Below are 23967 nucleotides of genomic sequence, written 5' to 3' on the forward strand. Positions count from 1 at the left end.
AAGAAGCTAATTGAAACAGCAATAGAATTATTTTACATTTTTTTGACACCCCTTTTTCTTATTAGATCTTTCAATAGGACGGCCTTTGCTATCCCATTTTATAGGTTAGGAAACTGATCTTTAGAGAAACTGAGCCATCGTCAAATGGCTTGACTAATAATATAGCTCACATTTAAATTTCAAGTTGCCTAACTTCTAATTTAATGAGGATTTCACTAATATTGTTTTGAATCCACTATACAACTTAGGTAAATGAGATTTATGAAAATAAGAGTTGCATTTGGTATGATATCAGTGATTCACATTTAATGCCGAACAAAGTTTAGCTTTAGTTTCATTTGTTTTTCTCCTACATTCACTACACGCTTGAGGGTAATGTTGAAGGTAAAATATAAGGATAAAAGTATAAAGCTTGCCTACAGGTTTAGACTATCTCAATATGACATCAGAACAAATTTAGATTGAATCATACACAATTGCCAATACTCTTCCAGAGTAATATTTTGTACTCTTACCTATAAAAATTGAAACTGCTTATTATACAAAAATAAATTGACCAATTAACTAACCAAAAAAATGTGAGAGAAACAAGAGCAAAATACTTATTTTTTTCAATTGGAAAGTTATGTAGATTATTTTAATGAAATATATTCAAAACCTATCATTTCTCCATCTTTATTAACCTTAATAGCTTTAAACGGTATAAAATTAATCAGCTGATTCTCTTACAGAAAGATTCAAATTATTGTTACAATCATTAGTACAGCCCACCTTTTCAAGAACTGGCAATAGCTGAACAGAAATATCAACTGAGATAGCAGAAAAGAATAGGGATGAGGTTGAGAAATAATAAATCATACTAATCAACACGTTTAATCCCACTTTTCACAGTCACTTTTCATGCTTTCTTGCCTGCTATGATCAGGACCTATAAAGTACAGTATCAGGGTATTTTACTGTCTGCAAACTTCTCTTAGAGGAAATATCATTAGTAGAACTAATGTCAAATACAAACATATAAAAGTCAATATAGTTCATTTTTACATTCATTATCAAATGATAAAGGAAACAAAAATAATGGTGATCTTTTTATTTCTCAACTATTTATTATACAAAATGAAATTTCAGTATCTGGCAAATTCTGCCACAGAAATTTCAGAATTCTCATAGCTTTATATACTATGTTTCAATGTTTAAAGAAGTTGATTTCTAAATCAATCATAGTCAAATCGAAAGAATCCTCTGTTGATATCTTTCAGAAACTGAGATGTGATTTTCTGCCTTAATTTTTTTTATATGTTTTATTTAGTAGAAGAAAATAACCTATGTTATGCCAAACATTCTGAAAATTAGTACTTAGTTGCATAGTGGCTACAGAAAACTTTCTATATCATTGTTAAACGTGATCCTCTGTTTGTTGCTTATTCTCCCTGATTAGATGAAAGTAATTAAGGCTCTCATGAATTTCTTTGTATTTTTTAACTTAAAAAAATGTTTTTTAAGTTTATTAAAATATACTTGAAAAATAAAATTGCAATATAATTTAAGGTATGTAGCATGATGACTTGATATGTGCATAAATTGTGAAAGATCCCCACCATTAAGTTAATTAACACTTGCATCACTACACGTTTACTTTTTGTTTTGTTTTGTTTTGTTTTTGGTAAGACCGATTAAGTTCTACTGTCATAGAAAATTTCAACTGTACAATATGACTTCGTCAACTATATTCCATGTTATACATTAGATCCTCTAATCTTATTCTTTTTACATTAGAAATTTATTTTCCTTTGCCAGACTCTTCGTTTTCCCCAGCCCCAGCCCTTGGGAACCACCATTCTACTTGGTTTCTGTATGTTTTGTTTTGTTGTTTTATTTTCTTTTTATGTTCCGCATCTAAGTGATACCATCCAATATTTGTCTTCTCTGGTTTATTTCACTTAGCATATCCCCTTCAGTTTCATTAATGTTGTCATAAATGAAAGGATTTCCTTATTTTTTTAGGATGAATAATAAAACCATAGTATATGTATACCACATTTTCTTTATCCATTCATTTGTTGACCAACACAAAAGTGATTTTTATACTTTTGCTTTTGTGAATAATGCTGCAGTGAACATAGGAGTACAGATATTTTTCAAGATAGTGGTTTCATTGCTTTTTGATATATATACACAGAGGTGTGTGTGATGGGTCATATGGTAGTTCTATTTTTATTTTGTTGAGGAATCATACTATTTACCATAGTAGCTGTACCAGTTTATATTTTCACTAACAGCATACAAAAATTCCTTTTTTCCTACATCTTCACCAGCTATTGACTTTTTAATAATAGATATTCTAACAAGTGTAAGGCAATATTTTATTGTGTTTTTAATATACATTTCTCTGGTGAATTGTGATGTTGAACACCTTTTCATATATCTATTGGCCATTTGCCTTCTCTGGAAAAATGTGTATTTAGATCTTTTGCCCATTTTTATATTGCATTATTTCGTTTTTTCCTAATGAATTGTTGAATTTTTCACACATTTTAGATATTAACCCCATACCTGATATGTGATTTGCTATTATTGTTTTCATTGTACAAGTTGCCTTTTAACTTTGTTGACTGTTTGCTGTGCTGTGCAGCGATGTTTTGGTTTGACATAGTCCAGCTTGTTTATGTTTGCTTTTTATGTCTTTGCTTTTGGTGTCAAATCGAAACAGTTCTGGCCAAGACCAATGTAAAAGGGCATACCCCCTATGTTTTCTTTTAGTAAATGTATGGTTTCTTGTCTTATGTTCATGTCTTTAATCAATTTTGACTTGATTTTTGTGAATGGTATAAGATAGTCTAGTTTCATTCTTCTGCATGTGGATATCCACTTTTCCAAAAAACATTTATCGAAGAGACTATCTTTTTCCCATAGCATATTCTAGGCTCCTTTGTCTTAAATTAATTGAACATATATGCACGTGTGTATTTCTGGGTTCTTCATTCTATTCCATTGATCTGTGTGTCTGTTTTTATGCTAATACTATACTGTTTTGATTACTATAGCTATATAATATAATTTGAAATCAGGGAATGTAATGCCTCCAGCTCTGTTCTGTCTCAAGGTTGCTTTGGCTATTTTGGGTATTTGTGGATGAATTAAAAGATTATATTTTCTGTATCTGTGAAAAATGTCATTAGAATTTTGATATGGATTGCATTAAATCTACAGATCACTTCAGGCTTTACGTATATTTTAATAATTCTATTAATACAAAAACATGGGGTATTTTCCCACTGATGTGTGCCTATTTCATTTTTTTAAAATCAATGTCTTATAGTTTTCAGTGTACAAATATTTTGCATGACTGGATAAACTTATTTCTAAATATGTTTTTCTTTTTAGTACTATTGCAAATAGGATTGTTTTCTTATGTTATTTATGATATTATATTGAGATAAGTTTCCTCTATACCCAATTTGTTCAGTTTTCATCATGTAAAGATGTTGAATCTTGTTAAAAGCCTCCTGTATTTATTGAAGTGATCATGTGATTTTCATATTTTATTCTGTTAATGTGCTGAATCACATCGATTTGCATATATGTGACCTTCCTTGCATCTCAAGAGTAAATCCCACTATATCGTGGTATAGGATCCTTTTAATATACTTCTAAATTCTGGTTGCTACTGTTTTGTTGAGGATTTTAACATTTATGTTCACTAGGGGTATTGGCCTGTGATATGTGTGTGTGTGTTCATGCATGTGTGCATGTGTGCGTGTGCATGCACTCATGTAGTACTTGTCTGACTTTGGTATCAGGGTATCATTAACTTAGTAAAATGAGTTTGGAAGTGTTTCCTCCTCTTTTTTTTTTCTTTTTTTCTTTTTTGGAGGGGGGAAAGCGTAGGACAATAGCTATCACTTTTTAAAATGTTTAGTAGAATGAACCAGTGAAGCTGTCTGATCCTGAACTTTTTTTTCTTCTGGGACGTTTATGATTACTGACTTAATTGACTTACTAGTAATTTGTCAGTTCAGATTGACTGTTTATGATTCAATCTTGATAGATTGTATATTTCTAGGAATTCATCTATTCTAAATTTTCTAATTTGTTGACACAAAATTGTTCATAGGAGTCTCTGGTTCCCTCCAATAATCTCTCCTTATCCTCTAAAGTAGTCAAAGCCAATAATATAATATTGCATTTTACTAACAATCATTTATTTCCCAAACATTTTTGCAATCATTCACTTATAATTAATTTACTTTATATACCTATAAAAATGCTAAAGTGGATCATCTAATGATAGCTAAATGTGCTAATCATCCACATAAAAATTTACCAATAGTTTTATACACACATATAGATGATATATGACTTCTGTATATTATTTCTTTGTAAAACTTATTATAGTAAATATATTTAGTTTCTTTAGAGCTTTACTTCAAATTCATTATAAAATAAATCTAAACATCAAATGGAAAAATAGCTAAATAATCAATATATAGACTACCTATTTTTTTAGTTCTCCTTTGAGAGAATGGAATATCTGGGCAGGACATCACTATATTTACTACAGAAATTTGGCTTTAACTTCATTCTCAGTTGTAAGAAGGGCTAGATCTGCACTATTAAATATGGTAGCCACTGGCCCTAGGTGGCTATTTAATTTTAAATAAAATTAATTAAAATTAAATAAATACAAAAATTCAGTTATACTAGTCACATTTTAAGTGTTCAATAGCCACATGTGGCCATTGAAATGTTTTTCCATCATTAAGGAGATTTCTACATTTGATGAGTACTACAAAGTAAATGCCTAAAACAATGCAATTTTATACAAAATTTAGTCGTTATCTACTGTTTTAGATCATCCCTGAGACAATTCTGTATATAATCTTGGAGGACTAGAGATTGTTTGTCTTTTTTACCACTCGAATTATTTAAAATCTATCTACAAAGCAGCTCTAAGAACCACATGTTGGGTATGCTTCATGAATTCTTTCATGGTTTAGTGTTGAACCAAAACATAGTTGAGTGCTCCTAAAGTAAATATTTTCCATTTCCAGTATTCTCTGAAGAGTTTTTGAATTTTAAGTATGTAAAAATAAATCTTGTAGTGCTACTTTAAAGTGTTATGCATTTGCTTCAAGCTGCTGGCATTGTAAATTTTAGTCTCATACAATTTCATTTGAGAGATGCAGCCTGGATGAAAAAAAAATGTGTTCTATTTTTGTTTTGCCTATCAACAGCCACTCACTCCTAAATTTTTCAGTGAGAATTGAAAAATTAAATCTTTGGAATATTATGTTTTTCTAGAGATAACTATCTCAGTGTTAGACTTTTGAGAAATATAAATGTAGATTAATTTGTAATAAGCCAAAAGCCAGGCTTTGTTTTTATTACTACTACTACTACTACTACTGCTACTACTACTATTATTATTATTATTATTATTATTATTATTATTATTATTATTCTTTTCATGTAAAATTAGCTCTGTCTAGTAGAAATGTCAGATAATAAACTTTCTTTCCTTTACACTTGACTAGCATAAAGTGGTATCACCTATATATTCACAAAGATTGAGACTTACATGCATAGATCCTGTGTTATTATTGAATGCCCTGATGGCTTTCTACTGGGCACAGGAACTCCAAAAAGCCTTTCTCTTCTTTTCTCTCTAACCTTCTGATGAATTTCTCAAGTTTTTGACTTGATAATACAAAAGTATATTCAGTAAATTTGTTAAGGAGATGGAGAGTTAAACTAAGCTAAACAGATATTTTATTATAGAGCATTTAAACCTATTATTATTGTGATCTGTTTTTCAAAAGTTCATTAGCACTGTAGTTTGGGAAATTTCCCAAATTTATTTGACCATAGTATTCATTTTTAGAGGAGCATCTGGAAGGAAAGGACTATTCAAACGTATCGTAGGATTGCTGGCCCACAGCACCTGCCCCTTTTCTTTTCCCTAGTTTTATGCCCCTACATAGAAGTGCATGGTTTTACTTCAGCTTTTGTATATATTTTGGCTTAATATATGATGGAAAAAGTACGAATACAGAAAGTAGGAAGGGGCAGGGCTGTTAGGTCACATAATGATGGCAAAGTTAACACCTGCAGGTGCACCTGCCTATGAGTCAGCAGGAAGCAAAACGCCCAGCAACAACAAAAAAAATTATATAGTTCATTGTTTAACAATTAAAGTTGTAATCAGATTTATAATTGAATTTTTGGTGTAGTTTGCAGTCTAGAAAATCAGAGTATCCCAAGTAATCTTTTACTCAGCATGATCTGTTCCAATTCATTGCTAGCCATGTTCAAAATCTGTTTTTTTTTGAAACACAAACTTAAGAAAAACTCTTAAACAGTTTTCTCTAACTAGTCTCTCAGGTAATCTTTTCCCATGTCAGTGACTAGATAGAAAATACAACTTTATTCTATAAAAAACGATAAAGTGACAGTTTTTAAGGTGATACAGATATGTTCATTTTCAAGCAATAGGTTAAAATAATAATGTACTTTAGGCAATTATTGCTAGAATACATCTCACTGAATTTTCCTCTGCTCCACAAACACACAGAAGTTGTTACTATGGTATCTCTTTGAAAGTCTCAGCACTTCAATATTCCAAGAAAGCTTTGGAATCCATGATGAATATTAAGCTAAGTAAGCACAGACCAGCTTCTATTCAGTCACCTTAGAGTGATATCTGGTGTTCCTGGGACAGCTTTTGGTACACTAAGGAAAACTGAAAAAAAAAAAAAACAAGGAAATTTCTTTAGACTTGGGGTAACTATATGATACACAGTCCAACCAGCACACTTGTGAGAGTAAAAGGAGTTAATATGAATAACTCTGAAAAATAATAGACATTCAGGTGATATGACGTATCTATTTAGAGTAAAATTAAGGTTTCCCAATAGGTTTGAGCACGAAATCCAGGCAATATTCTGTCAAGAGGTGCTATGGCCTGTATTGTATCCCTCCAAATTCATTTGTTGAAGTATTAACCCCCAGTACCACAGACAGTATTTGGAGATAGGATTTTTAAAGAGCTAATTAAGTTAAAATGGGGCATTGGTCTGGACCCCAATCCAATATGACTGTGTTCTTTTAAGAAGAGGAGATTAGGAAACAGACATGTGTAGAGGGAAGACCATGTGAAGACATAGGAAGAAGATAGCCACCTATAAATCAAGGAAAGAGAACCAAAGCTCAGATACTTTGATCTCAAACTTCTAGTCTCTAGAATTATTAGATAACAAATTCCTGTTGTTTTATCCATACAGTCTACAGTACTTTGTTAGAGCAGCTCTAGCAAGCTAATACAAGAGGAAATTATAAAAACAGCTTCTTTGATTTTATTATCATAAACAACAATAGAAAAAGATACAATTGCAGCGTGTCTCTATTTTCATTATTATCAAGAAAAAAATAAAAGCGCTATATGCAACAATTTTTATGGTAGTTCATTAGTCTCTGTTCCTGATCAGTTCTACCTAATATTTTTGGCTCGTGACTTGATAATGTTATCACTTGCACAGGTTTGTATAATGTGGAAGAACCAAGCACCCTAGCCCTGATATCTGCTGTGAAGAGAGAAAGGTATAGAATTCTGACTAACAAATTAACCCATAGTACTTCATGGAAGAAACTGGACATTTACAATTGCTCTACTAGTAAAGCATATAAATGAGTTTTTTGATACTCAAAGCTATGTGAGTAGTGCGATTCTGTGGTAGAAGCTAAAAAAGAAGGAAAGGTTCTTAATAGGATTTAGAGTAGTTTGTGTTCAGTTCACTCTGGGGTCATGACTTGAAAGCAAGTCTCCGTAATGAAAAACATATGATCTATTTTTAAGGATAGTGATGATTAATATTTAATTTTAAATTGTTTTTTTTTTTTTTTTTGCTCTGTGATCCCACCTTCTTTGAATATCTGATAAAGGTAACAACTTTGTATTTAATTGCTGTAGGATAAAACAAGAAAAGGACAATAATAATAGATGCTAGGGGATTTGGGTCAACCTCAGGATTTATGTTCTGTAGCAGAACCCAGTTCCATAAAAAGTGTAACAGAGTTTCATTTTTTTAGCATCAGAGGTGCTGGGCAAGTCATCAATTTAGGAGAGGCAGAGGAACCAAAAACAAACAAATAAACAAAATAACAGCGACCGAATTTTGGAAATTGGTATGAAGAGTTTCAGGTTCCAGGCAATTCCCCATCATTAAAATGTAGACAGGAATATATGCTGAGGGCTAAAAAAAAATTACCTTTCTTTCCACCTTCTAAGTTATTCTAGCTGGGTTAATAATTCAAATAACATGGACTAGATTAACAGGAAGAAATTTAATGTTTAATATATATACACCGAGAATTCATGCAAACATGAAAATTCCAGACAGTGAGGTAAAATTGGTTATACATGTCATTTTGGACAAAGGAGAAAAAGGGGGATTGGGATCCGAGATTTTAAAGGAAGTAGGCAACTTGTAGGGAGTTGAGAAAAGGTAAAATGTAAGTGGTAAGTAAACTTGTGCTTCTATGAGACATGGGTTCGGTGGGGGTGGGGGGGGTGATCTAGCCACCAGGCTTCTGCTTAATGCCTTCCTATCTACCAAACTTCATTCAAATTAGGTGAAGGTGAATAAGCCAAAATTTGTCTCCTGGAAAACGTCTTTCCATCTGAATCTCTTGGCCAGGAAAGGGGGAAGGTCAAAAGTTCTTTCTGAGTCTTTTGTTTCTTAATAACCAGCTTAAAATTAACAACCCTAAAGGCAAAACTTCAAGTGTAAGACTTCCTTGGGTTCCCCTTAAACAAGATTTGGATTGGTCCTACACCTGTTCTGGGGACGAGCCTTAGGGCACTGTCAAATCAATTGAGGTGAAGAGGGAGGCGCACTCAAGAAAATGGATGAGTGATTACCTTGGCTGTGCTAGACAAGTTACAGCACAAATGGAGGGAAGGCAGCAAAGTAACCACTTTGGCACCATACATAGTTGAAGTGTCACAGTTAGAAACAGGGCAAAAGGAGTTTGAAAATGTAACTGTAACACATCCTCTGGCAATGCAGTAGAATGCTGGAGGAGTGGGACCAACTGCTGTGGCACCCTGGGTTGGCATGTGGTTCAAAGCCGTTTTTTCAGCAGACTTCAGGAGGATAAAGGTAAATCTCAGAATCCATGCTGGAAATAGTGGCAGTTACACCACACACTGACTACAATCACTAATCAAAAGATAGAAAGCCTGTATAAAATGAGGGGGTCGGACCAGATGATTCCTCTTGGAATTGTAACGTTCAGTTGGCTGAGTGCAGTGTGAAAAGGTTCAAAGGTCCTGTGTTGTTTATTTCTAGTCCTTCTTTTTAACTTCACTGCTCTACGTGAATAATGATTTATGATTTTAGAGTTTTAGCACTGGTAGGGATGCTGGAGGTCACGAATACTCTGCTCTATAAAAAAAGATGAAGACATAGAAGACTTGTCTCCACAATTGCACGATTAAATACCTGAGTCTATGAATGATGTCTTATATTTTTCTTTAATTCCTTATAGTGTCCAGCTTGATACTGTGGACATACTATTCCTGAACAAAACAGTGACTATTATTAATGATGGTGGGCACAAAAAATAAGTGGTGATCATTACCTGAGGCACTGACGGCTTTGAGAAATGTGTCTTCCTTCCAAAGAACTGTACAAAAAAACATACTTTAAAAAATTGCCTATAATTTCAAAAGATTCATGGATCGCCCCTAGAAAAAATATCTTTAGATAAACTCCCTTGTGGCCTTATGGAAATCAGATTAAAAATTCCTTTCCTCAGGTATCCATTACGTATTGGTGTAGACCCTATTCAGAGTTTATTAGGTTTTAAACTAATATGAAAATGTGTTAAAATTTGAATATGGAAATGCTATTTCAAGAGTTGTATTATTTTCTGAAAGAAAGGTAACTTCAACACATCACATTAAATTTACCATGTTGAAGTGTATATTTACCAATCTATAATTAAGTTGCAAGGACAATTATTTTTAACATTTTGGTAATTCCAAGTGTGTAGCATATGATATTCACAATTACTGCTAAACCTCTAGTCATTTTAATTTCTCTTCTCTAAGCCAGGAACAAAACATAGGATAGGAATCCATTTAATCAATATAATTTAAAAATGTATATTGCCATTTAGTATGTAGTCTGTCATAAGATGTGATATAATTAGGACTGCTATAAAATCATGTTTGAATATAATGGGAAGGATGATAATGAAATATGACTCTCTTAGGCCCTGCCTTTCAGTGCAGGGATGGCCAGGTGATTTACATTATGGCAAGCAAGGCCAGAGATAGCTGAGCTATTACAGCTTCTCTAAATATGTGTTATATTTACTGTCCTTTAGTGGCTAGGATAATGCACACTGGTATTTTCCAATCCTCTCTTACTTGGGAAATTTCTATTGGGACCTAGGGCCTCTGGACCAGTTTTTGTCCCCTTCTTCTATGTAGAGAAGGTAGTTCTCAGCAGAAAGTTTTAGGAGTAGCTCTGTGGCAGCATAGCTTCTTCAGGTGGTCCTAGAATTTTGAAACCAAGCCCATCACACAATTCAAGGTAAGTTATCAGCAACCTTTTGGTTTCTGAAGTAAAAGGGAAATACACGTGATCATGGATTCTTCCTATTCTTGAAATATATTTATACACTCTAAGGGCACCCTCCTTTATTCAGTGAATACGCATTTCTCAAGTGACTACTGTAAGTGGAGCACAAGGAGGCCAAAGCAAGTCACCTTATTCAAGAAACTAAAGATTCAAAAGGGACAGAGATATATAAGAACTAGTTACAAAATAACTTAACAGTAGTCCAGAAAACAATAAGGTGGTATAATAATACAATGGGTACCTTCCATAGCCTAAAATATCAGTTACAGAGGTGTGATTTCAACTAAGTTTTTTTTTAATTTATTGAGATATAACATACCATTTAATTTACCATATTAAAGTGTACAATTTAATAATTTTTAGTGTATAGTCACATAGTTTTGTAACAATCACCAGTATATAATCCTCCCAAATTTTTATCACTCCAAAAATGAAACAATGTACTGGCAATCACTCCCTATTTCTCCTCCTTTCCAGCACCCAGCAAACACAAATCTACTTTCTGTCTGTGGATTTCCCTACTCTAAACATTCCACATATTGGAATCATACAATATGTGGTCTTTTGTGACTGCTTCTTTCACTTAGGGTACTTTAGAGTTTATCCATGTCATAGCATATATCGGTATTTCATTTCTTTTTCATGGCTGAATAATTTTCTATGGTATTGATATACCACATATTGTTTATTCATTCATCAGTTAATGGACATTTGAAGGGGTTTGTTGTTGTTTACTTTTTGGTTGTTACACAAAATGTCACAAACATTTACATACGAGTTTTAGGTGAACATATGCTTTAAATTCTCTTGGGTTATATATTCAGGAGTGGAATTTCTGGGTCTTACATAACTATGTTTAACTTTTAGAAGTTTTATAGCAGATGCACTGTTTTAAATTCTCAACAGCAATATATGAGGTGTCTGATTTTTCTATATCTTTGTCTTCATGGGTTATTTTTCTGTTTTTGTTTGTTATTTGTTTGTTTGTTTGTTTTTAATTATGATCATCCCAGTAGTTATAAATGGTAGTTCATTGTAGTTTTAATTTGCATTCTCCTGATAAATAATGATGGTGATCATCTTTTCATGTGGTTATCGTATATCCTCTGCCTATTTTTTTTTATTTTTTAATGCCTACAGCACCTGGTATTCCTAAGTGGTCTTCCATCTAAGTACTAACCAGGCCTGTCCCTGCTTAGCTTCCGAGATCAGACAAGATCAGGCATGTTCAGGGTGGCATGGCCGTAAACACTCTGCCTATTTTTTTAATTGGGTTATATTTTCACTGTTGAGTGGTATAGTACTTTATCAGTATTTAATTTATAAATATTTTCTCCTATTCTATAGATTGTCTTTTAATTGTCTTTATAGTGTCCTTCGATGGACAAAAGATTTTAATTTTGATGAAAGAAATCATATATATATATATATATATTCTTTTTGGTTATTTATGCTTTTGATGCCATATCTAAGAAATTATTGGCTAGTCCAAGGTCATGAAATTTACACCTATATTTTCTTTTAAGAGTTTATAGCTTTAGCTTTTGCATTTAGGTCTGATTTATTTTGAATTAAGTTTTAGAAATGGTATGATACAATGGTCCAACTTTATTCTTTTGCTTGTGGATACTCAGTTGTTTCAATACCATTTGTTGAAAAGATTTTTCTTTTTTCATAGAGTGTCTTGGCACCAGTTATGCATAGATGTATAAATCTATCTTCGTATTCTCAACTCTATTCATATTGATCTATGTGTCTGTTCTTATGCTAATACCACACTGTATTGATAACTATAATTTTGGAGTGAGTTTTTGTAGTTTGTAGGAAGTATCAGTCCTTAAATTTTGTTGTTCTTATTTCAACTATTCTGGGTACCTTGCATTTCCATATGAAAGTTTAACTAAATTTTGAAAGGATTGTAGGAGATGACCAGCCAGATAAGAGGTAACATTTTCTGGATAAAATGCTTGTGGAAAGAAAATTGTCAGAGGGAGAAAAAAGAAAATGAATATATCTAAAGTTTAAGTATGAGATACGTTCCAGGAAAAGAACTGAATAAATCACAAGCATTGAGACAAAGAGAAACAGGTACTTTGAGATTGTGTGACTGAAACAGAGTTGTGTGAGTTGAAGAGTTGAAGATGGAATGATAGGTGGGATCAGACCACAAACATTTGATCCTATAGACAGTGCTTTATCCTGTAGGCAGGGGGCATTCAGTACAGTTAATGGCAATCCTTTTTTGTTTTTCCCATGGCAAAGTACGTACTACCTCCTCCCTCCAGATAACACTGGAGTTATCTTTAAATATGTATTATAATATCATCCTGGGTTGCATGTAATTCAATGCTTCATAATTTTAACTACATATTTCCTGTAATATGCATGAAAAACTCTTAGTGATAAAATTGCGTTAATAATAAATAGCAACCACTATTCATTTTCTCAGTTTCCTCATGCCAAATAACTTTTAAGTACACACACACACACACACATATATGTATGTGTGTGTGTGTATACACTTATATACACATATGTGTGTGTGTGTTTAAACTAACCCCACTCCCAAAATAATATAAAGTTCTACTTATATAAAGTAAAATTTTGAGAGATACTCTGGATATTTTATACTTAATTCCTTAAGATAGAAATTCAAACCAAACTGTAATAGTGATTTTGACTTCTGTAAATTATGCACATTGGCAGAGGCCAAAAAAATAGCAACAATTTTCTAAAAAGCTTCCATTATTTTTCTTCCTGTCTTCAAATTTCTCTTTATATACTTTTGTTTACCTTTTGTTTTGTTTTGGTGCTTAATTCAAACTTCACTGCTGGTATTGTACTTAGATACAGCTTTTTATCATGCCTGAAGTTTAATCACCCAGGGTGAGTGAAGCTTGCCTTGTATGTTAATCCCTATGGAAAAGCCAAATACAGTTTGGTACCAATCAGTTACATGTGTGTTTTTAGAGCAGGAAAATTCAGGACAGTATTTCTTTTACATGCCCCAGATTGAACAACAACTTTATAATTTTAACTATACATTTTCTGTAATATGCATGAAAAACTCTGAGTGGTAGAATTGTGTTAATAATAAATAGCAACTACTATTCATTTAGTTTTCTCATGCCAAATAACTTTCAAAGCAATAAATGTCCTGAGGCATATAGGATTTCTTCATTGCACAGATGAAAAAATTGAGGTTGAATGAATTAGAACACTGCTTCCCCCACCTACGACCCATTCCATTACATTTTTTGTAACAAATTCTGCATAGTTATTTTTTAAAAAGCCTTTGCTATAAATTACAAAGTCTTAAGTAACTTTCTGAAATGTGTCGATGGTCCAGTTTGATAGCCAAGAAACCAAGAAAAAATTAAATTATGAAAATTAAGCAAGGAAACTAAGATTGAACATTTACGACCTAAGTTATTTTGCTGGTGTTTAGTTCACTGAGCCACCTGTCTTTCGTACATCTTTTGACCATTTTTTACATGCCTGTCTGAAGGCTGTGTGCTATATATATATATATATATATATATATATATATATATATATATATATATATAATCTTGCACACATATGTATATGTGTGTAGACATGTGTGTGTGTGTGTGTGTGTATTTTAATGACCAAATTAGAAAAATGAGGGTGAGGGGAGATTGACAAAGAGGAATTGACAATGAATTATAAAATTATGTTAAAAAGTATTAAAAGTGAAAAAGGAAAATAGAAAGGCAGTAAAGTGAATGACAAATTGAATGAGAAAATATAATGAATGGAAACACTTTTAGAGTGACCTACATATTCATATGTAAAAGGGAAATAGAAGGTAATTGAATCATTTTTTTGATTAAAAAAGAAAACCTTTCTTTTGTACTGCAAGGTTCTTAATCTTAATTCTGAAATTTCTGTGTTAAAAACCCAGTTCTGCAAAAAACACTCATGTAATGGTAGTAAGCTATGTATTATTTTCTCTTCCAGGATCACTCATAATTATGAACTAAGTTTATAAAATCCAAAAGAGTTCTGAGTATGAAGAAAGAGGTCAAAGTGTTTATGTGTTGGCATCCCGGTAGATCCTATTGTATTTGACAGTTTATTTACCAGGTGCATAAAAATCAGCAATTCTGTTCAGTTGCAATCTCCTTTGGAGCTTCCCAGGTGCAGTATGAAACTGGCCCATTTCTAGAGGGCAGAGAGAGACTAAAGAAAAAGGCAGACCATTTCAGATTGATGGGTGTGAGGTTTAGTAAGGAAGTAAATTTATGAGGCTTGTCTTAGGCATCCAAAAGTCTAGATCTCTGCACCGTCCCGCTAAATCTTAAAAGTTTATATATAGGACTTAACTGAGTTTAATCATATATCCAGTTCAGATAGTCTCAATACCAACCACATTATTCTCCAGGCTGTATCTGCGGACAGCTTCTCGGAACACAAGCAGAAAGCACGTTCTAAAACCAGGGGTGGGGGTTGGAGCCTCCCATTGGCCAGGTCCACCTAACAAGTCAAATAGGCAGTCACACCTTCTTGATGAACTTCCCCAACAATGACTCTTTGACAGCATTTTTTTTGGTTTATTTAATTTTTAAACTTTGCAGCATGCATGGAATTCAGTAGTGGAAAGAGCAGGAAGCCATACTCAATATATCCCCACATGATACTATGTTTAGTTAGGTACGCTTATTCTACCCAAAGGAACTCTATAGGTTATGAGAAATATGTCTTCTGCCAAAATGTTTTCCTTTCACTTTAATGGGTTATTTGAACTAAGAAAATAATTTGGATATGACTTTAAAATTTTGGTAATGTTTACATGCTCGTATTTCGGTTTGTATGATTTACTTAATAATTATGGATTATTGCCAGATGAGTCTATTGTGAAAATAAATTTTAAAAAACTTGCCCGACTTAACAAAAAATACTGGAGAAGTAGATATGGATGGAATATTATTAATACTGGCAGTATAATGAACTAGATTAGAAAACGTATCAATGATTATTACATTCTTTCATGTTCATTGTTGTTTACTATTTAAGCAATTCTGAAAAGCAATCATTTATTAAACACTTATTATACACCAAGCACTTTCATAAATATTGTACAGGTGTTTACTTTTTGAATATCACAGTCATATAAGATAGGTATTTTTATTATTATTGTTAGTATTAATCTACACTTAAAATATGAGGCAACTAGAGCCAAAAGAGATTAAGGTTTCCCTCAAATTGCATAAGTAATAAGTGAGAGTTGAGATCAAATTCAAGTATTTGTAGTTCAAAGCCAAATTTATTTATATGCCACATTGTGCATCCAAAGTAAACTAGTTAGTCAGATAGTATTAACACCATTTTGCAAAGAAAAACTACACTGAACTCAGATACACTAAATAACAATTCTAAAATACTAGTTATTATATATCCTGCTCTTCAGTATTACACTGAATCATGATTAATGCTATATCTGCTTAGTACCATAGCTGACCCTTACACAATGCTCAGTGAATATGTGTTTAATTAAATATTAAAGAGATAATATTTTTAAAAAATCTTATAATGTATTTTATTTTTTAAGTCAATTTCTCTCCTAGTACCTTTTCTACCATATTAGACCCAGGAAAGTGTCAAATAACACTTTTTGGAGAACAAACATATGATGTAAGGGAAGTTTGTTTCAGATAGGACATTTTTGAGTTAGGGAAAAAGAAGAGAGAGAGAATAAAAGTGAGTGCAAGTTCTAGAATGCTGTGCTTGGTCAACTGGATTCTAGAAAGGTATCATTAGGCTGCTACCACTCCAATTTGATCCTACTTGGTGATCATACTGGCAGAGAAATGGTAGTGTGCAATATTTGGCCAAGAGAAGTCCCACTGTGGCATTGAGAAGTCTTCCTTAGGACTATTGCAGCATGGAACAAAACCCGTGTGAGAGCTTCATATCTATAGACCTGACATGGGATACTGTGTGAACCTAGAAGACCATTACAGAGAATCCTGGATGGGCAGACTAAGCTGTGAGACTGAGAGGAAGTATATTTACACTACTAGCAGCTGCCAATAGGACATTTAATAGCCAGATGACACAAGTGAAATTGGCGTTGAGTCGAGAAGTGCTAAAAGACCTCAGTATGATCTGGTATGAATACCAGATCCACTTTCATACAAAGACAATGAAAAGTTGCTCATTGAACCAAATACTATCTTTGAAAATTTATCCTCCCTAAAATAATGTAGAGGACACAGACTGATGTTTCTTTTATTGGCAAATCTGTTCTTCCAATTGTCCAAGGACAAAGGAGATTCATCAGAAAGTGTATATCAGCTGCGATGTAATAAAATTAAAAAGAAAGCTTCCCCTTTTATCATATTTTAGTGTGATATGTACATTTTTTTATCTCAAGGTTGTTATTTCATTACATTTTCTGAATATATATATAAAATATATTCATTATAAAAATTCAAACAGTTTAAAAATATGAAGAAGAAAGTAGCCTTCTGCAATTCTACCACACTGAGAGAACCTCCTGGTATTTAATGGCCACTCTTTTATGTATCTTTATAATACATATAAATATATATATGTATACATACATATGTACATATATATTATTATACTTAGTGGAATCACAGATATTCAGTATGTTGTCTCTTCTGACCATTTACCCCAATTTTAAACCCCCAAACTCTCCCCATCATAGGTAATGGAATTTTTTCCTTTCATTTCAATCAAAATGCATATTTACCTCACAAAAGATGCCTAGTGAAAACTAAAGGTTTACTTTAACCATCCTAGCGAAGTAAACATTTTATATATTATATATGTGAGTAGTTAAAAAAATTCTGTCAAATAGATCAATGACTCCAAGACAGAATGACAGCAAGAAAACACATTTTTCAGTTCCCGTATGCTATAGTTAAAACCATATACCATGAGAGCTGTCAGGAACCTAATTCTATTTTCTCGTTTCACAGATGAAGAAACTGAGGTCAAGAGAGTTAAGTTTAAATAGCTTGTTAAAAGCAGGAAGTGTGCTATCTACCCCATATGAATCCATATAAGAAACTAAACATGTTTTATTAGTTGAACAACTGCCTTGCAAAATGTAATTAAAACAATAACATTAGTTACCATTTATTGAGCATCTATTTAATGTCAGAAATTGCTTTGGGCCATTATACAAATATAGTCTCATTAAATTTTAACACAAGTATTTGTTAATAATTAAAATTACTTGTTGACACAAGTAACTAATATTAACCCAAGTATTATTTTTAAAATGTCACAGATGAGGAAAATAAGGAGCATAGAAGGTACATCATTTGCTCATGTCAAGCAGCTCCTGACTCCAGAGTTTGTGCTGCTGCTATTATACTGGGCTGCCTTCCAACCACAGCAGCACCAGAACTGGAGGCTGGTGACTCAGGGCTTGTTAAGCTATCCTAAGCATTAATTTTCAGCTTTCAACTGATACTGCTGACATCTCTCCCTATTGTCAAGTAATGAATTCAGCCAAATAGGCCTTGGATTGTCTGATCTCTTTCCAGTTGGCTAGATGGGAACTACTAGCTGGTAAAGCAAGTTTATGCTTTGTATTTTATAAGCAGAATTGATGCTATGTAAATTGACTATTGACTATGTACTTAAGTGGAGTATTTAAAACTAAATGTGCTAGTTTTATCCCCTAAGGCTTCATATTATACTCAGAGTGCAGAGAGGGGTAAGCCATGATAGAATCAGCTACTTTCAGTTTTTACGAGGGTATAACCACGCAACCACACAGTTTCGTTCAGGGGAAAAGGAAAAGAAATAGGCATTGTTACTTAGGTAACTCCCCTTGAAGCACACATAAATGTAGTAATAATAATAATGAAGAAGAAGAAGAAGGAGGAGGGGGGGAGGAGGGGGGAGGAGGAGGAGGAGAAGGAAGAGGAGGAGGAGGAGGAAAAGGAGGAGGAGGAGGAGGAAGAGGAGGAGGAGGAGGAGGAGGAAGAGGAAGAAGAGTGATTATGATGTTGTTTTAGTCTGTATGTTTGGTCGATCACGACTTTATGTCAAGGGTTTGTTAAAGAGGTACAATAAATTTAGGTTAACACACAGAACAAACACACAGAGACGTGATTGCTTAACATGACCAATACAGATTTCAAAAGGCCAGTTCTATATATAAAATCCATATCCTTACTCAGCAGTGTTCTTAATTTTAAAAATAATATTTGTAGAATATTATCATAGACCTTTGTATTAATTTCCTCAGGCTGCCATAACAAAGTACCAGACCCTGTTTGGCTTAAAAACAATAGAACTTTATTCTCACAGTTCTGGAGGCTAGAAGCTCAAAATCAAGAAGTAAATGGGGCCATACTCCCCCTGATGGCTCTAGGGGATGATCCTTTCTTATATTCTCCTAACTTCTGGTGTTTGCCACTAATCCTTGGTATTTCTTTGCTTTCAGCTGCATCATTCCAATTTCTGCCTCCATCTTTACATGGCTATCTTCTTTCTGTATAGGACTATGTCTCTCTGTCTCTGCAGTGACTGGATTTAGGACCTGTAATAATCTAATATAACCTCATCTTAACTTACATCTTAATTACATCTGCGAAGACATTTCTAAGTAAAGTCAGAGGTTCTGGAGCTTAGGACATAAACCTGTTTTATGTTTTTAGGGGACACAAACTCATTACAACCTTTATTATTTTTTTTAAATTAACTTCCTTAGTTAAGATATCACAGAATAATTATTTATAATATTTAGAAAACACAAAAACGAAAATAAAGTAATACTTTCAATCTTACCAAATAGATATTTTTTTCCTTAGTCTTTATGTTTTACTGTGTTTATATTTAGAAGGGTTTATATACATAGTTTAAAATAAATAAATAAATTCTTTGTCCCTGTCATGTTGTTGTGCTCTGAAAGTATAGGGATAATCAAACAAATATGACTCCCATCTTTAGGGAGTAAGAATGAGAGAATCTTGATCCCACAAATCAATCAATCAATCAATCAATCAGTCTACTGGGCAATGGCTGCAGAAGAGATGCTCAGTGCATCAGAGCCCATGATGGGAGATCCAGGGTAGAATTTGATAGATGCTGGATCTGAAGTATGCTTGGAGGTGACTATGCGAATAAGGAAGAGCGAGTCTTTTCAGCCGGGGGGAAGAGCATGTGTCAAGGTTCTGGGGCAGAAAGTAGTACGGCAGACAGAGTCAGAGGAGGGCGGTAAGACTGGAATGTGCTGAGAAAGAAATGAGGCAGAGCTGTGATGAAGATGTAAGTAGGCATTTTAGCAACATATGCTGTCTTCACCCCCAAGAGCTGTGAGTAAGTCACTGAAAGCTTTTATGAAGAGTTTGCTTTTATATAATATGGCTCTTTCTTTGAGAAAACAAACACCATTTGTTCTAACTTCATTTTCTCTTGTTCGTCCTTTGTAAGTATGTTTGTGAATGTGAACTAAAGAAAGCTTAAGGAGACAGAGGTTTATTATATCCTTGTTTGGAACAGGAGAGCTAGAGAACCCAAATCCCACTCTACACTGCTACCATAGTAGCAGTATACTCCTTTCTTTTAAACTATGTTAAGGATCTGGAGAGTCCTAAAATCTTGATTAATATGGGGACTGCCTATCTATTCATTTGCTTTCCTTTTGTATTAGGAGCTGTTTAGCAAGTGCAATGGGCCAAAGACGAAATTCCTAGGTGAACTTCCTAGCAGCTTAAGGACATAGATCGAATTTTACTTTCCATCTTTGTGCCATCCGTGCATGCCATAGTGTCTGGTACATAATTACAGGATGGATGAAAAGATAGATCACCCCATACTCTACCCTCAGAAAGACTTATTGCTGTCATTAATCCCTTAGCCTTTTTTCATATTTTTGATTCCCTGAGAAGCACTTAACTCACCTTTAGAGTTTCTTGCACTGTATAGTTACAAATCCAAGGTTTGATTGGAAAAAAAATTCACACACGCACACAAAAAAAGATACTCCTATTAATTCTTGACAAATTCTTTCATTCAGAAAAGAATATTCTCGGTAATACCTTTCCCCTTATTTCAATAGGCAACTTCTTTTCTTATTTTTGTTTTGCTTTTTTACTTCCTGCCCTCTATTTATTGTGCTTCCTTATTTATTAAAATATTAGGTGAAATAAATTAGTAAGTTAAATAAAAATATGGTCTTGTTTCTAACAAATTATTCTTATAAACCAATGAAAATAAGTTCCCACTTAATTAATCCGTTATCTTGAGGGAGAGTTTCAGGGAGAGTGGATATCTTTCTAGGGGAAAAAGGAAGATTGGGCAAGATCTCTTTTCTTATTTCTTCTTTTTTAGATGTGTTGCCAATTCACTTGAACCCTTGGAAACTCTGATGAGCAAATACATTTCGAAGGGCTCAATAGCAGTCCGTGGTAATTTCAGAGGGGTCATTGACAGAGGTTGGGGTGGGAGATTCTAGATCAGGATATTAATGCTACTCCATCTTTCTTTGTGCATTATACCCACATTGTGGGTCTCTTTTCCTCTTGCTAAGGTTTTAGGTGAGAGTTGCGGTTGATAAACAAAAAACGAGAGGGATGGGAAAATGATTATATCAGAGATTTCTTCTAGGGAGAAGAGCCTCTCAATTTAAGACATCTGTGTGGGAGAGCCAAGGATTAGATTCAACTGTTTCCTTTACCTTTCATTCCTCTTGTTAACTCAGTGCCTCTGGGAGAAAAAAAAATTGCATATTTTCAAAAGTAACATGCCTTTTATTGAAACTCTAAAATCCTAAAATAAAATTAACTGTAAATAAAATTCTCTGCTATAAATCCAATCTTTTTTTTTCAAAATGAATACTTTCACATGCAAACAAAAAGTCTTGATACTCTTTTTTTAATTAAAAATAAAAAGATATTGCCTTAGAATAATTAATTTAGCATGTAAATAGTTTTTGTGAGAGGAAAAAAAGCTGCTTTAAAACAAAATGTGAATCACATATAACTTGGAGTGTAATTTAATATGTTCAGTAAATGTGCTACGAGCCTGTAAATTGTATAGCTTGCCTCATATAATGACTTTGGTGAATCTTACTTTACAAGGCCACATAGGTGAAATGTAATGTGTTAGATTCTATTCAGCAAAACTCCATTCATTTTATTACTTGTAATCTATGATATATTTCTGTTTAAAAATAGCAGTACATTTTTCTCAATTGAATAATAAATATTTATAACCATATAATATAAATTGGCAGACAAGGTATGTAGATGCTCATGTGTATAGTGAAAAATCAGAAGTATGTATATGTATGTATAATTGTAAGTTTATGCACTCAGCGTCAAAACAGATATTTTCTATATATCAATATTTTTTTCTCATACATAACTGGTACTGAAGATTAAAAATGTTGAAAAAATTACAAGTTCTATCTTTTTTCAAACAACAGAAGAAGAAAAGTTGAATACAAGATATGAGGAAGGATAATATAGAAAACATTGGTCCCAATAGGTTTTCTCCATGTCTGACTGGCCGAAATGCTTATGAATTTACTTATATGTGGAGATATCAAGGAGATCACATAAGAGTTGAGGTATCTTCAGCTGTTAATGAACCTGGGACAACTTATCTAAACAAAGAATCAAATTTGAGGAATGATGGCAATGTGCTAAATGCTGAAGGAGGGAGGGGAAAGCAGAGATGAAATAACAATTGGGATTTTTTCCAAGACATTCCCAGTCAGTAATTGTGGAGTGGAGAATGTGTTTACCTGGTCTTAAAGGTACTACATCGTAGTAATAAATAAGATATGCCACTAAACCACCATCAATTTTATCAGAAATAGCAAGGTGTGGGGGGCACTCTGCAATAATGAGATGGATTCCCTCACCCCATGTTTGGTTCAGAGGCAAGACTTATGATGGCATGCATGCACCAAGAGTGTACAAAGAGGTTATTATTCACATAATGAGGCTTTCTGCAGAAAGCAGTTAGATCACAAGCAGGTCTAAATGGCTTGAAGAGCAGGCAAAGAAGACTGGATTGTTTTCTTTTTCTTTTTTTTAACTTTGAGATGGAGCCAGGCTGAGGGTTTCTGCGCATGGTGTGAACTTCTGGCGCCAAAGGAGGAAGTACCAGGTTTTATTAACTTGCCCATATGTAGCACTAAAGGGAAGAAGGAGGAATGAGGGTTAAAAGTGGTAAGCAAACATTAAAAACTGGAGTAAGATTCTTTATAACACAAAGGAATCCTAACATACAGTCTACCGAGAGCTCATCTGACAAATTCACTACCCCAAAATTGTGACTGCAGAAAATTTAGTCTAGTGTTAAGGTACGTTTAAAGCATTCCTTCAAGTTTCTCATCTTGTTAGTTGAAGTTTATAAAATCTTCAAATATTTTCCTTTCTGCTAATCATAGGATGTAAAGTGCTGCTCTTTAAGACCTATGCCTAGTGCCTCAGAGTCTCGAGAGATGGAAATATGCACAATTCTCAACAAAGGATACCTTAATAAGGAGCATTCTAACAATGGAGTGAAGCTCAAGATTTGTTTTTGAACTAAGATGGAGCAGAGAGAATTGAGAAACAGCCTGAAAGGAGGGACACAAAGGCATGATAGAGAGTCAAAAGAAGATGTTTTATTTGTGTCAGTATTTTACTGAGTTACATTTGTGTGCATATGTGTATGTTAGAAAACAAAAAGACAAAGAGAAATTTTAGTCTAGCATATGCTCCCACAAATAACTGAGCGTTAAACCTGCCACTTATTCTTGCCATGCTTAGACTCAAACAGATATTTGTTATTTCTCCAGGTATTGTTTTCTTGAACTCAGAAAGACAGGGCATTCACACTCATTCAAAAAATGATGCTGTGGAGTTTCTGTTATTTTCTTTTAAGTCACTGTGTGTTCGTGTGTGTGTGTGTGTGTGTGTGTGTGTGTGTGTGTGTGTGTGTGTGTTTGGTCTTGTATACATGTTCATTTGTAATCCTGATGTATGTCGCTTCTACATTAATCTGATTCTATGCTGTTTTCTTTTAATTATAGAAAGTTTAAATAAGAATGAATTTATTCAGTAATCTCTTCTGTTTTTCATATTCCCTGATCACCAAATTACTCAAAATCACTAATAACCTAAAGATAAACAGCATATTTTTTTATGTAAGTAACTTATTATAGATTGCTACTACTTTAAAGAATTTCAAAAGTAAGAAGACTGAGCTATGTCAGATCTAAGTGATTTACCCAAGATTACAAGGCTACAAAGCAATAGAACATTTTGTTTTGTTTTGTTTTGTTTTGTTTTGTTTTGCTTTTCTGTCGGTTGTTGTT

At 33.3% G+C, this 23967-nt stretch overlaps 1 protein-coding gene and 1 pseudogene across 2 annotated transcripts in view; one reads left to right on the plus strand and one right to left on the minus strand.

Annotated features, from left to right (window-relative positions):
- NAALADL2 (N-acetylated alpha-linked acidic dipeptidase like 2) overlaps positions 1-23967 on the plus strand; it is a 798563-nt gene that overhangs the window by 402051 nt on the left and 372545 nt on the right. The gene's annotated exons all lie outside the window — the stretch shown is intronic.
- On the minus strand, positions 11778-11896 carry LOC118602461 (annotated as a pseudogene).

The sequence above is a fragment of the Rousettus aegyptiacus genome, unplaced genomic scaffold (assembly GCF_014176215.1).
Source record: "Rousettus aegyptiacus isolate mRouAeg1 unplaced genomic scaffold, mRouAeg1.p scaffold_m13_p_4, whole genome shotgun sequence".
NCBI lineage: Eukaryota > Metazoa > Chordata > Mammalia > Chiroptera > Pteropodidae > Rousettus > Rousettus aegyptiacus.